We start from the raw sequence: 15,203 nt of genomic DNA, 5'->3' as shown, positions 1-15,203 counted from the left end.
ACAAACAAAAAGTAGTAGAAGCTGAGTAAGATTAGCTCTAAGAACCAAGACCAGCCTCAGAAATCGAGTTTTCTCCTTAAAGATACTGTTTTTCCTTCTGGTACAAAAGAAAAAAAAAAAGCAACCAGAAAAGTGGATATTACAACAGGAACTAAAAATAGCAAATAACTGTTTGAAAAAAGTCTCTTGATTTGCCAGAAGAACTTGGTTTTGAAAAGCAATTCTCAAGTGCTTCCTCTGTGCTTCCTTCAGTGGCGTTATATGGCAAATGAAAAAAAAATTTAAGACAAATTTGACACTTCTGTCAAAACGAACACGTTGTTCTTCTGTCAGACCTTCTGTGGTTTGCACAGGAGCAGGACCTGGGTGATCCTAAACGCTTAAAGACTTGTGAAAGAAAAAATCCCCACAATTTAAACAGTATTTACCTTTTAAAGGAGGCAGGAAGAACAAACATCCGTGTGCTGACCTGTGCTGGTGTGGAGAGGAGCCCCTGCCTCCTCCCCAGCTGCTCTCAAACATCCTCCCTGTTCAGGGCAGGAGAACACACACACAAACTTGTGCTCGGCCCTCGTTTAGAGTTCTTCAAAGCCATAATAGCCAGGGAGGAGGAAGGGAAGGTGATTGTGGTAAACACTCACTGATGGAAAGCCAAACCTGAACGTTTTGTATCAGTAAAATGAGCAGAAAGAACCAAAGTCTGAACAGCGGGAGCCAGGAGAATGAGATAAGCTCCCACTCCAGACACCAAGCACTGCAGGCTGCAGTTTCATCTTGTGAGACCCTACAGAACTTACAAAGTGAGTGCAGACTGTGAATTTATATTATTGCCAAGGCCATGTTAATGGAGAAAGCACCCAGACTTCTCTCAGAATAAACGGCAAACAGAAATCCAGGGAATCCAAACCTTGTCTTGGGACATTGTGACCCTGTGAGACCTTGGAGATTTGGACAATTCCTCTGTGGCGTTAATGCCCTGTGTGCCCTGCTGGTCAGCCTGTGTCATAGACGCATTTTATGAAAAATTCTTTTGTTGGGATTTTTTCTCCTGAGAAGCTGGGAGGCCTCAGGAACAAAATGCAAACAATGGTTATCTGCTGCTGTGAGATGCAACAGGTGCATCTGGGATTGGTCTCATGTGGTTGTTTCTAATTAATGGCCAATCACAGTCAGCTGGCTCGGACTCTCTGGTCAGTCACAAGATTTTATTATCATTCTATTATCATTCCATTCCATTCCATTCCATTTCATTCCATTCCATTCCGTTCTTCTCAAGCCTTCTGATGAAATCCTTTCTTCTATTCTTTTAGTATAGTTTTAGTACACCATTTTCTTTTGATATACTATATACTACAAAATAATAAATCAGCCTTCTGAAACATGGAGTCAAGACTCCCATCTCTCCCCTCATCCTGGGACCCCTGTGAACACCAGCACCACATTTGGTGGCCCCGAGTGAAGAAGAATTCCACATTGGGTGACCCCAGTGAGGAGCATTGCCCCAAGCCTGCAGCCCCCCAGCTCACAGAGCTGCTCTCCCCTCTGCCCTCCCACTGCTCCCATTTAAAGAAAGCCTGATCCCATCGGTTCCCTTTGGTTTAACCAGCCTGGTTAGCACTGGTGCTGCTCTGAGCAGAAACTCCATGCTGCGATCTGTCCCAGGTCTCTGCTGTGCCCGCTCCCTGTGTGATCTATGGCACAGCCCCAGCCAGCCAGCGGCACATTAAATACAGACTGAGCAGGAGTGCTACATGAAATTGATAAAATAAGTCTGCATTTATAAATTATACATACATTTCCCAAATTGTCACATCTCCCAATCTTCTCTCTGCTGTTTGCCAGATTTTCTCCCACCAGTCACTGTCACATCACAGCTTCTCCTTTCTTTTTTATGTCCTGATTAACAGGACATCTATATTCTCCCTTGAGCTCTCTTCCTCCCAGCAAGATTATTTTCCATATCCCTGCAGAGGGGCCAAGAAAGCATCTGTGAGCCTGAGATGCTTCTTTTTCAAGATATACTATGTGATCTAATAAAAGATAATACTTTTTCTTATAAATGTAGCTCCATGAGCACAATTCAAATGCTTCAATATAGGTTCAGAAAAAAAAATCTATATGAAAACAATTTATTCTTAGATTACTTTTAAAAAAATAAAATTTAAACCTTTTCCCCTATATGTTAGGGGATTCTATTAATCATTTGGGGGGGAATGGTTTGACTTTTCAAATATTGATAAAGACCAGAGATTTTTCAGCAGTAAAAACAGCCAAACATGGAATGATCAGATCCTCCTTCAGTGATGTTCAGGACACTTTTGAAAGCCACTGTGTTCAATGCAACACTTACACCTCCTGCTCTATTTTCAAACTTTCCCATCAGAGTAATGAATGTAGAACAGGTACAAAGTCAAACAGCATTCACAGGGGCTTTGGGTGAGTTTTTTCCCCAAACTTTTGCCAAGCTGTGGAACTCTAATTTCCTTAGCCAGCTCTCAATACCAGAGATGTTCCAGGGGCTGCAGTGGGGCTCAGCAAAGAGCAGGGCTCTGGGATACTCCGGGCTGATTTGCCAAAATGGAAACACCAAATACATCATTTCTGCCAAGGAACAAGTACCACTGGGTACCCCATTCCTCCAGGAGAACAATGGATGGTGCTGGAAAAGGCTCCATTAGCACTGGATCCCTTTCAGTGTTTGAGTAGAACCAAGGCACGTGTAACCACACTTCTCCTCACACCCTGTGCCCAGCTTCACACTTTATTCACAATCCAGGGAAGGTCCCCACAGGTCTATTTTGGTTTTCCTCTGCAGTGGCTTCTCCTGTGCATTTCCACCTTTGTTTTCCCAAATGTGCATTTTTGTGGTGTGGGTATAGCACGCACGAGACACTCACAGCAGCTATACAAACATCACTTTGCATGATATGATGGGCTGATAGGAAAAAACCCTCTTGAAAAAAGAACTCTTTTGAGTTTTACTCTTTAATTGCACACTGTGTGCTGCTTTTGACTTTTTTTTTTTTTTTTTTTTTTTTCATAATGGGCCTTGGTTATACAAGTCAAGCTTTTAGCCCTAAACTGAGGAGAAGTGCTCACAATACATCAGTGTGCAGGAAATAGCAAAATAATCTGACTGGTTTAGGCATGTCTCACTGGTAGAGTTTGAAGAGCTCAGTGGTTCAAGGAAAATGGTTTCTTCTGCTTGTCTGAAAGCAAAATGGATTTACAGGTAAAAGGCAGCATCTGTGCGTGGACTACACAAATACACATCCAGGCTCACCCTGGAGTTCAGCTCGCTTTCTCTAGCACGAAATAATACAGAACACAAAGAGAAAGCAGAGTCCTTGACTGCTGCAAGGTGCATTTCTCAGGTGCCTTCCCTCCCACTGCCAGGGGAGGAAAGTGTCCCCTCAAAGCCCAGGTTTGTGTGGCAGACACTGAGCCTGTCCCTGCCAGCAAGGGTTAAATCCTGGGTTAAATGAGGTTAAATGGGTTAAATCCTCTGCTTCAGAGCTCTAATGCTGCCATTACTAACCAACCCCTGAATGTCACATTTTATTCCAGAATGTTCCTTTCTAGCTGGGCTAAAGGCACAGCAGTTCTGCAGCAAGGGGTGGTAAAAGTCGTTCTGTGTTCCACTTGTGACAGGAATATTCTGTTGGAGTTAATAATCACTGTGAGTTGATTACAATTTCACGTGTCCATGCTGAAATTAAATCTGTACTGCATGGTTTGACCTTGAAAAATAATTGGGTTTAGTGTCTAGAAGACAAAAAACTCAGTGGCAAAAAAACTCCCATAATTTCTGAAAAAGAAAAGGATGAGAGTGCCAAGAGTATCTTAAATATGCTGTGCTTTTGTAAGAAAATGCATACCTGATGTTACCAAATAGCACATTTATCACCTGACTGCCTGGGAAAACTGCTGTTCCTTGAACTCCTTAGACTCTATACATTTTAAAGAGAAAGGCTGTAATTCTGTAAGAGTTTGGAGAATGTGTTTAACCATTAAAGATCATTTTTTGCTACCTGTGAAAGATGAGTTTCCAACTTGTTTAAGACTTCAGACATCCAATGATTCTCAGGCATTAGGTGCTGCTCCTCTGAAAGCTCTTCACCTCAGCATGGCTTTTGGATTTATGAATCTCAGCAAAGCAGAGCTCACCATTCCCATGGCTCATCTGCTCCCCTGCATTACTCTCGTGCTAAATCAATCTTCAGATCCATAAACCAGGCCTGTAAATATTAATGCAGGCCAAAGCAGCCTCAGCTCGGGTAACTCTCACTGCAGAAGGGAACTGGGGAGGCAGCAGCTCCTTCTGAGCCCTTTCCAGCAAATTCAACTCCTGGGCAAAACAAGAGAAGAATATTCTAGTGAGAAAAAATGTAAAATATTACAGGAAAAGAATGGAGTTCATAAGGCAACTGAAGAGCAAGAAAGGGGAAGGTTGAAAGGAAAAGGACAATGAGCTGAGGGGATGTGAAAGGGAAGAACAGAGCCAAGGAAAAGAGAAGAAGGCACAGAGCAGTGGCAGAGAAGAGAGTGAGTAACAAAGTGGTGAGAAGAACAAACACTAATGGGATTATATTTCCTTCTCTTCAGTGTCTGGAAAAGCACCAGTGTGAAGCAGCCAGTTCAGTGAATGAATGAGTTTATAAATTGGGTAGGATATCAGGAGAGGTCAGGGGCACACAAACCCAGACTGCCCAAGGGCAAGGTGATGCCTGGGGCTGCCTCCTAATCCCATCACGCTGAGACAGCAGCAGAAATTGCCCTGGATTTCTCCTTTAAAAATATTACTGCCAATCTCTCGGTTTCACTCTTTGACGCGTATCATCCCCCAAAATGATGATGACTGGCATCAGGTTTCTCTGCTCTCTTATGCGCTGATTTCTATTGATTCCTTGGGGTTTTTTTCTTGCTTCTTTAATTTCCAAATTTCTTTTTGTTTTCATTAATCTTTCTTCAGGTTGTCAAGTCTCACAGGTGATTTTTGTAAGCAAATTCTCTGACCTGGGTAGACTTTCTTCTGCTTTCATGGTTTTTTTCTCAAGGAGCAGAAGGAAAGATTAAAGGCACACTGAGCACAGGCAGCAGAACTGGACACTTGTCTCTGCAGTGATTTTTTTTTTTTTTAAATTGGCAATCAAGAGGAATTAAAACAAGAGTTGAAAACAAGAACTCCTGCCAAGACAAAGAGAGCAAGAGGCTGTATTCCTGCTCCCAGTTTCTGACATGATATGTTCAAATCCCTTTTGGTTACAGTACGTCAGCTCGTGTTTCACCAAACCATGAGACATAATGCAGCCTGACACACCAATTGTTTTTTGACAGAAATGCAAAGGAAAAGAGACTCTCTGCTCTGCTGGTAAAGAAATAATTTTCTTTAAAAGCAGAGGAACAGCCAGATTTCTCCAAAACATTGATGCATCAGAGTGGGGTGGCCTTGAGAGCTCTGCAGCTCTCACTGCCGGGGCTCAGGGGCAGCTCTGGGGGTGCCCTGGGCCAGGCTGAGCCCCCCTTGCTGCTCTGCACTTGGCACTGGCTTGTTTGGCTGCAGCCTGACCGCAGCCCAGCTGTGCCACATCTGGGGCTGTGCCTGAGCATCATCCTGCTGATCCCCAGCACATCTGGGGCTGTGCCTGGTCCTGGTGATCCCCAGTGTCACTGACACATTCTATGGAAAATCCTTTTTTAGGATTTTTTCCTCCCGAGAAGCTGGGAGGCCTCAGTGCAAACAATGGTTATCTGCTGCTGTGGAATGCAACAGGTGCATCTGGGATTGGTCTCATGGGGTTGTTTCTAATTAATGGCCAATCACAGCCCAGCTGGCTCAGAGAGAGTCCAAGCCACAAGCTTTTGTTATCATTCTTTCCTATTCTATTCTTAGCCAGCCTTCTGAGATGAAACCTTTTCTTCTATTCTTTTAGTATATTTTTAATGTAATATATATCATAAAATAATAAATCAACCTTCTGAAACATGGAGTCAGCTCCTCGTCTCCTCCCTCACCCTCAGACCCCTGTGAATCCATCACAAGGAGGGTCCCCCTGCCTGAGCCCACCCTCTCTCTCAGCCCCAGCACCAAACAAAAACGGTCCCTGGCCCCAGGAGCAGCCCTGCCCCATCCCTGCTGCTGCCTCCCAGCCCTGGTGGATTTTAATTGTAAACCTTTTAATGTCAAAGCACGTTTGTAGGGCCCTGGGTGAGTGGATGACCTTTAATTTTAGACATGTATTATGTGTTCAGAGTGATTAAAGGAGGAATCAAGTTCAGCTTTTAACAGCTGGAAATTTCATGCAATCAGTTTGAGTATTGTAATTTTGGAGCTTTTCAGCAGCAGCATCTCCAGACATCTAGAGCTTTTTGTTTTGTTTTTCCCTTTAATGAACCATTCCCTTTTCAGCAGACCTACCTGACCCCAGGAGCTGCATCTGCCTTCCTGGGGCACAAGAAATGGACATTGGGGCAATGAAAAAAACTGGAAGTTGTCCTCACCTTCCAACCAATCCATGCCTGATTTCCAGACACTCCCCCAAGAGAAGTGGATGAGGTCTGATAAAGGATTTTTTTGGTCCCACAAAAAGAAACAAATGCTTTTTTTGAGTATCCAATTAATGTTTTTGGGCACGCAGCTCCTGTGTTCTATTAGAGTCAGTGATATTTCCAGCCCTTTTCCTGCAGCACAGGTCAATTTGGTTACTGGGATGGTGGGAGATACAGGAAAGGAACTGCAAGCAATATTTCTGTTGTTCTCCTGTCTGAACAGGAGTGAGAGAATGGGAGCAGAGGGGCAATAATCCTCTGTGTGGTTCCTGAGCCCTTCCTGTCCTCTGTGCTCAGCCACAGAACTGCTAAGGAATTCTGATAAAGAAAAATAGGTTTTGTCTTAAGTGACTCTTGAAATTCTTTCAGCTTGGGAATTGTAGCAGAGCTATTAAAGACCAGTTTTATTGACGTGACACGTTGCCGAGGATGGGCCATTAATCATTTTGTGTTATTGTATACTTAACATCTGAAATTCCAGCAAAATCCTAATGATACAACTATCAGGGGGGAAAAATGGAACTGAATCCACCTAAAGTGCTGCTTGTGCCGTGACTGAGCAGCACATTCAGAGAAAAACCTCTCAGCTGGACTCCCGCTGTTAGTGCGAGTTTTATTCCTTAAAGTATTGCTCAGAAAAAGGGAAGGAGGTAAGCAATGTCATTGCTGTCCCCTCCCTGCTCAGGAGAACTGCCTGGATACAGAATCCTGCTGTGCCCTCGTCTCTGGGGCTTTATTTCAAACGTATGCATAAACATATCTTTAATCACAACCCTGGGCATCTGTTCCAGCCCCAAGCAACACTGATTATTGTGGTTCTGGACCAAAACAACTTCATGAGGTAGAGGCTACAGGTTTTGCTCCTGTTTTCCAAATAATAACCTGTCCTCGTTTACATGTCACTTAAAGAGGATTAATTTTGACTTTACAACGTATGGTGATTTCAAACCTCTAGAAAAGCAATCTATTAATGTGTGACTGCCTTAATTAGTATCTGTGACTTTCATTGCTCCTGGCTGGTCCCCTAAAAGCATTCTTTTGGCAAAACAAACAAATCAATATTATTTTAAAGAGCAGGAGGGGAGGAAAGCAATAGTGTTGATGTGAAAGGGAGGCAGACCTGGCATCTGTCACAGACATCTTTTCATGGAAAATCCTTTCCTTAGGATTTTTCCTCCCGAGATGCTGGGAGGCCTGAGGAACAAAATGCAAACAATGGTTATCTGCTGCTGTGGAATGCAACAGGTGCATCTGGGATTGGTCTCATGGGGTTATTTCTAATTAATGGCCAATCACAGTCAGCTGGCTCAGACAGAGAGCCGAGCCACAAACCTTTGTTATCATTCTTTCCTTTTCTGTTCTTAGCCTGCCTTCTGATGAGAACCTTTTCTTCTATTCTTTTAGTATAGTTTTAATGTAATATATATCACAAAATAATAAATCAGCCTTCTGAAACATGGAGCCAGACCCTCGTCTCTTCCCCAATCCAAGAACCCCTGTGAACGCGGTCACAGGCATCCATGGCCACCAGGATTTCCCTCCAGGTTTCAGAGGTTCTGCCATGGAAACAGTTTTGTGTCACATTGGGGGTCTCTGTGGAGCAGCTGTGAGCACAGACACCTCAGCCAGGTGAGAATCCCACACCAGCACATCCCTCGCCCTGCCCTAAGCCCAGGATGAGTAAAGAACAAACCACAACAACAACAGAGCAGGAGAAACCAGCAAGGGACAAAAGGAAAGGAAAAAGGATCAGGACACTCAAACTGCACCAAAGCCCTTTTGTTCCCAAATTAAACATGACTTTCAATCTGCTGTGGTTTACAAACACATTAGTTCACCACACTTCTTTCAGATTTAATAAAAAAACGACCAAACTCAACTGGAATGAGTAATAGTCAGTTTTGTTGTCTGATAATAGATTGATAGCCTTAAGCTTTCTCAAAGGAAATCCAATTTGAATAAGGATTAAACTCGACTTTTCAGTGAAGTATCCATCCACAAATACTTATTTCTCACATTCATTCTAAATTCTGGTTGTACTTTGTCTTCCAAAACATCACGGTTGAAGCCAGGCACAGCTAAATCACAGAGTATCCATATTAATAAAGATGTTTAATGTAAGAGCATTGTTTTTCTCCCAATCATTCATGTCTCAAAAAGGTCTTTTATAGCACCACAGGTAAAGAAGATGTATCTGTGAGGAGTGTCACAAGTGTTGAAGCAAAAATAAGCACTGTTTTTTTTCTTTTGATATTTTAGGTGAGGCTTTTAAGGTCAGGTAATTAACTCACGGTTTTCTTGTATCCTTCTGCTGCTTCTCCTGTCTCTCTGTCAAAATAGTTTCATTAAAACACTCACAAATTATCATTTTAATGAGTTTCTGACAAGTTAATGTACTCCTTGTAGAGGTGCAGGGTTTGGGTTTGATTCAGTCCCTGATACATTTGCTGTTTACAGAGCAGGAAAACCACCAGGGGCAATGAGTGGTGCTAAACCAGAATTAAACAAATTGAACTCACATTTTTGGCCTTCTAGCCATCTTTCCACTCAATATTTAAAATGCATGTCATTGAGCTGAGCTCAGACGCCTTTATCCCAGACTTAGCAAGAGGAAATCATTGCAAGTGTGGAATGCACACTTGGCCATGAACAGGAGGAGCTCCAGATCCTCCTGAACAGCCTCTACAGGTCCAAACAAGCTGATGAGGTTTTAAAGAGCCCTCATTGGAGCCAGCTGAGGCTGGAAGGAGATTATCTAATTAATTTATGAGTTTCAGTTCTTTCTGTGTTATCTGCCTAGAGTATCTTCTTCAAAGTTGTCCTAAAACCCAGCAAAACAGGGAATAAACAGAGAAAAAAAAATCTGTTTTTCATGTGAGGCAGTAAGGAGAGGAAGACAGAAAAAATGTGGGTTTGCTTCTCTTGTGTATGAGAAGGAACAGGGGTAGAGTTGCTTTAGACACTCATTCCAAAATATTTTCCACAAATGAGCTAATTTTGAAATCACCTATAATTGAACACACAGATAATTTTAGCTTTGTGCATGAAGTATGGTATTGCAGAAACTGCAAAAAGAGGAAATGGCATGTGATATATTTGTTGGATTTAGAAACAGCAAACTAAGTGGAAAAGTATATTTTTCTCCAAAAAAAGATTCTGGCAGTTAGTGCAAACAGTCGTGTCCTAAGCAGGGTAATGAGCAGTAATGCTGCTCTAAACATTACCCTCCACACAAGAAACAAACAGAAAGCAATGAAAAATAGAGCATGGCTGAGGCATTCTTCCTTGAGCCCACTCCATTCAAGGTGATGACTAATTAGGAAAACCTCCAAAACTGAGTTTTTCCTTCTTTAAGTGCACCAGTGAAGATAACATAAATATAACTCAGCCCTATCAACTGATTCTGCTCCTGAAAATAAACTTTTAAGCATATGGTCAGGAAAGCCAATGTATAGGAAGAACAATTCTTGAACAGCATGACAACAGTCTGGAATTACATGCTAGGGCTCACACAAGTGGGTTTGCACAGCCGTAATTTCACCAAATGCATTTCAGAGCTTGACAGTCAATCCCACAGAAACACAAGGAGGATTTCCAGGAAATGTTTGCATTGTTCCACTCAGCTTTTGAACAGTTCATTTCTAGTGAGGGAATTTCGTCTTTTAAGTGGGGCAGATTTCTTTGTTAAGCAAAATGAGATGGAAATCAAAAGCTCAAATTGCACCAGGAAACACCACAGGCATCTGTGCACCAAAATGCTCCAGCGATTGTGGCCTGTAACTTATTGCCCAAAGTTCCTTTTCATTTTTCCGATGTTCTTATTTATCAACCAGGCTCCTGATAGTTGTTAACACTCCTGTTAACAAAAGTGGAACAACAGCACCCCCTCCAAGATAAAGTGATTCTTTCTTCAGATTTTCTTGAAAAGAACTATATTGAGTGTATTTGATGCCTGCAGAAGCCTTGCTCCCACTAGAAGGGAACTTAAACAAGATTGGATATCCTGCCAATATTTTGGATGACTAGGTGTTCAGTCACCTGGGATACACATGATCTGAAACTGGAGTATCATAAAATCAGGAATGGAAAAACTGATTTGTGCTCAAAGGCATTCCCAAAAAAGGAAGATAAAATGCAGGTGATGTCATTGTGAAATTTCCCCTGTAGGAACAAATGTAAATGTTCTATGTGCTATAGAAACCCTGAATTACAAAAGGAGAATATTGTTGTTTAGAAAATCTTTGCCAGAATTGCAGAAAAGATATCAGCACTTCAACACTGCTAGGCTTCTTTGCTCATAAATCATTACAATAAATTACAAATGTCCACTAGCATTCAGCAAAATGTGTAAATGTCAGAATCATTTGTCACAAACTCCTCCTCACCATCACCACCTGTTTTTTAAAGGAAACTGTAAGAAAAAACCTCAGAATTTGCATAAGGAAGCACTTGAAACATCCTTGTTTGGTTTTCATATTTCACGTGAAATTCATTTTCAATTTCAGATTTCAGTGAACACTTGGTTTGTGATCAAGTTGAGTCATAGATTTGGAATTTCTTAATTCAATCTTATTTTACAGCTCCTTTATCCGGTTTTTTGCACAGAGCTGGTATCTGGCAGTGAATTTCACCTGCCTTTTCCTTCCAAACAGAGCACAAACAAAGCTGGCATGACTGGGGAAGTTTTGGCTGTCTCTGCACAAATCCGTATTTGTTGTGGGAAGAATGCAGAGTGTATTTCAATACCACACCTGCTTGTTTAACTGCATCTTCTGGAAAACTGTGCAGAAAAAAAGAAGAAAATAGGAATAAACCCTGGGAGAAGTCTGACTGCTCACCCTCCCTTGCTGTTCTTTTGGTTTTGCTCCTGAGCCTGCAGCTGGCTGAGTGCTTGGTGCTTCCACTGGGAGTGGAGAGCTCCAGCCTCTGTTTATTCAGGATCCACACCCTGTTTATCAATTAAACTGTTTCACACCTCCTTCTGCAGGTAAAGCAAGGCTGGTGCAATAATCCCAGGTCATAGATTGGGCTAGGTGATCTTAAAGGTCTTTTCCAACCTAGTTCATTCTGTGATTCTGAGATGCTGTGATTTTGTGATTCTGTGATTTATTGATTTTGTGATTCTGTGATTTTTTGATTTTGTTGTTCTGTGATTTTGTGATGCTGTGATTCTGTGATGCTATGATTTTGTGGTTCTGTGATTCTGTGATTTTTTGATCCTGTGATCCTGTGATTCTGTGATGCTGTGATTTATTGATTCTGTGATTTTGTGATGCTGTAATTTTGTGATTTTGTGATTTTTTTGATTTTGTCGTTCTGTGATTTTGTGATTCTGTGCTGCTGCCACAATCTCCTGGTGGAGCTGCTCCTTTGAGCAACCCCAAACCTGTCCCAGCCCCATCACCTGATCAGCAAAATTCCCCTAGGCCTGCTCTGTTTGGCTCATTTGGCTGAGGAGGGCCCAGGTAAGGAAATCCAGCAGGTTACGGATGGGATTTCATTCCTGGTGCTGTGGAGGGGAAGCAGCAGCAGCTTCCAGCTGGTGGGATGCAGATCAGGAGCACAGATCCGCATCAGGTGAGCCTGGGTGCCCAGGGAAATGAATATTCTGCTTTATCCTTGCACCAGAACCCATCTGACTCCTGCCAGCTGCAGCAGGACAGGCAGCCCCTGACCCTGCAGGAAGTTCAGTTCGTACAAACAGATGATTCTTGATTTAGCACAACCTCTTTGGAGACAGAGCTGCTCCTTCAAAAGCGATCAGAAACATGATCTGGCAGGGACCATTGCTGAGAGCTCAGCAGAATGCCTAATCTGGGCTCAGCATTTCTGCTGTGCTCACTGGAGGCACAGTTAACATCCCCTGGAAATGCAGCCCGAGCCCTTGAGACAGGCAGGGCTACACCCCTGCTAAATTACAGACATCCAGAAATTAACTCTTGTGTCTGTGTGGAAATACAGCAGGGCAAAGGACGTCAGTGATCCTTTTCTCCAGCTTTGCACATGTATAAAAACCCTGCAGAGACTTAAAATATTTAAACAAAGGTAGAGAGTAACTGTATTGACATTATATCTGATTTAGGTGACAATTAATGCTGGACAGAAGATTTTTAGATACTTCCAACCATTATTAGGCTCAAACTGCTTCTTTCCTCAACATCAGTTACATGCCATTTTTAATCTCAATATTAAAAATTATCTGATTTCCCTATTGTACCTACCACATTTATTAGCAGAGCCACTTACAGTTAGCAACATCAATTATGTTGTGAGAAACACAGAAGTGTTCACTGCAGCTGCTGTGCCTTGCACGCCCTCCCAGCATTCTGATTTACTGCGTAATTTTCCTCAGAGGATCCCTTAGCATGAGAGTAAGCAATTTTGCAGCATACCTATGTCATGTTTTGTTGAATCCACATCAAGATGCCAATGCCCTGCAGCACCTGGAGATGTGCACTGATCTTCTGCAACACCAGGCTGAGCTCCTCAAGACTGAAATTGATTTTTCTCAAAGTGGCATGTGAAGGCACAAAGTGCAGCCAGTGATCCGTGGCCCAAATGAGTGCAACAGCACCAGTCCCAGTCGCTGAAGGAGCAGTAACTTTTTAAGTCTTTGCAAGCAACAGTGCAAGAAAAAACAGAGTGTAGTGAGGGATTTATCTTGTAAAATGCCAGGCAGTCAAGTTGTTTTACTGCTGCTGCAGGCTATTGTCAGAGCTGCTAAGTAAATGGTAGGAATGGTTTTCTTTAATTGGAAAGAGCTGGGATGCCATGGTGATGTGCTTTTTATAGCACCCCTACACAAACAGATAAACCAGCGTTTCCAAACTCGGATTTTATCAGATCTGAACCCGGTTCTGTGGTGGGAAAGGATCAGGTGGGCTCTCACCTGCAGAGCCCCTCACCTGACAGCTAAGACAAAATTAAGAAGCTTAAAAATATTATTTGAAATAATATTTTTATTATTTTAAATTTAAAAATATTATTTTAAATTATTTTTAATTATTTAAAATATTATTTAAAATAATATTTTAAAATATTATTTAAAAAGCATAATAATATTCTTATACATCTGTGACTTGTTCTGGACTTTCACAGTTTCCCTGAAGAGTGTATGGACAAGAAACTTTTTACTGCTGCAGTGCCCTGAAATGAGCACCTGAATATTAAGCCAATTAATGCTTCTACTTGCACTGGCTCCTGCAGAGTCCGGGGTTTTAAACACCCTGTTTGCTTCTCATTAAATGTGTGTAACTGTTTGCTGAGTTTTCACAAGCCCAAGGAGAGGTGGCACCTCAGTGAATAAAAGAATTTTGACATTGCAACACCTGAGATAACAGATCTTTGCAGCTACAAGTGAAAAGTGACCTTTGCAATTTTAGTTCCCATTTTCCTCTCATGGAATGTGATATTTCTGTCTTTTTTCTCCTACTTGCAAAGAGGGATTGTAAAAAGTTAGGGTTTGACTTTCTGGAATAGTTCTTAGAAGGCCGTTCAAGGGGAGCAGGTGCAGATGCTTGGCTTTTTTTAAAATTCAGATATAAACAAGGAGGGATGCGTGAGGTCTGGCAGGTCCTGGGTGCAATTCCAGCTCTGAGGAAAGGACCTGGGGTGCTCAGGGATTAACGTGAGCCAGGTCAGAGGAACAACCATTCCCTCCCACAACCATCCACAGACCAATGTCCAAGTGTGTTTTGTTCCCTTTGCGTTCACCTGTGGCATGGCAGGATCTGTGCTCAGCATCAGAGGGAATTGTTCCTCACCTGCCCAAAGCTGGCTATAAAATACTGAGAGTTAAATGGAAAATCTGTGTGAAATCTGAGAAAATCAGTGTCATTCTTACAGACAGGAGAGCTGCACAAACTGAGCCCAGCTTTGAAGGCTCAGGCTGTGTCAACACCGAGTTTGTGCTGTTCTGACAAAATTGTATGGAAATGAGCGTTAGTAAATTACAAAGATTTCAGCTAAGATCTCATTTCTTTAAAACTTTAATGACAGGTGTAGTTTTAAAGAACAGATGATGCTAATTCTATCTCTTGCTTGCAGTCACTTACCTTTTCAAACAATGCAGCTTCTGCTGATGGCAATTTCAGAGAGGCTGTTGAGGGGAATAACTCCAGTTTTGGGTGGGATTCCTGAGTCCTCCAAGCAGCTCCTGATCCTGTCACAGAAAGAATTAATGAGGATTAGGGTCAGTAATTTGCCCTTGCTCTGGCTGTGATTAGGGCAATATTGAGCAGATATTAGTTTGATATTCAGGGGGTTCCTGGGCATGGAGGCAGCTCTGTGCCATTCCCTGGGATGGGGAGCATGCCTGGAAAAGGACATGGCAAAAACACACCCAAAAGTGCACCCTCAATGCAGAGATACTCACAGGCTGCTTCACTCTGACTGAAAGCAGAGCTGGGAACACAGTCCTTCTTTTAAATTATGGCTTGTTAGGCCTATTTCTTAATGTGATTAATGGCACATCAGCGCTCACAGCACGGGGCATTCATCAGCAGGGCCTGTGCCCTTAGCACAGGTGTGGAGGGAATTCCAGAACGTTGCAGCACCAAATTCTGCTGTGTCCACGAGGGACTGAAGTGACAAATCACCAAGGAACAGGAGCCATTACAGTCCCGAAACTGGAATTAATTGGTGTGTACTTAGTG

At 42.5% G+C, this 15,203-nt stretch overlaps 1 long non-coding RNA gene across 1 annotated transcript; it reads right to left on the bottom strand.

Moving 5' to 3' along the window:
• Positions 1-1,777: 1,777 nt before the first annotated feature.
• On the bottom strand, positions 1,778-14,695 carry LOC128945914 (uncharacterized). The gene is made up of 3 exons (XR_008483902.1): positions 14,600-14,695; positions 4,032-4,345; positions 1,778-1,964 (listed from the first exon to the last, which is right to left on the bottom strand). It is a non-coding gene; the product is annotated as an uncharacterized LOC128945914 (long non-coding RNA).
• Between the last annotated feature and the right edge of the window lie 508 nt (positions 14,696-15,203).

The sequence above is a fragment of the Melozone crissalis genome, unplaced genomic scaffold (assembly GCF_028551555.1).
Source record: "Melozone crissalis strain CALT ecotype California unplaced genomic scaffold, PUWL_Pcris_2 ptg000068l_1, whole genome shotgun sequence".
Lineage (NCBI taxonomy): Eukaryota > Metazoa > Chordata > Aves > Passeriformes > Passerellidae > Melozone > Melozone crissalis.
Note: the sequence above shows the minus strand (reverse complement) of the source record. Positions and strands in the feature narration are given on the sequence as shown.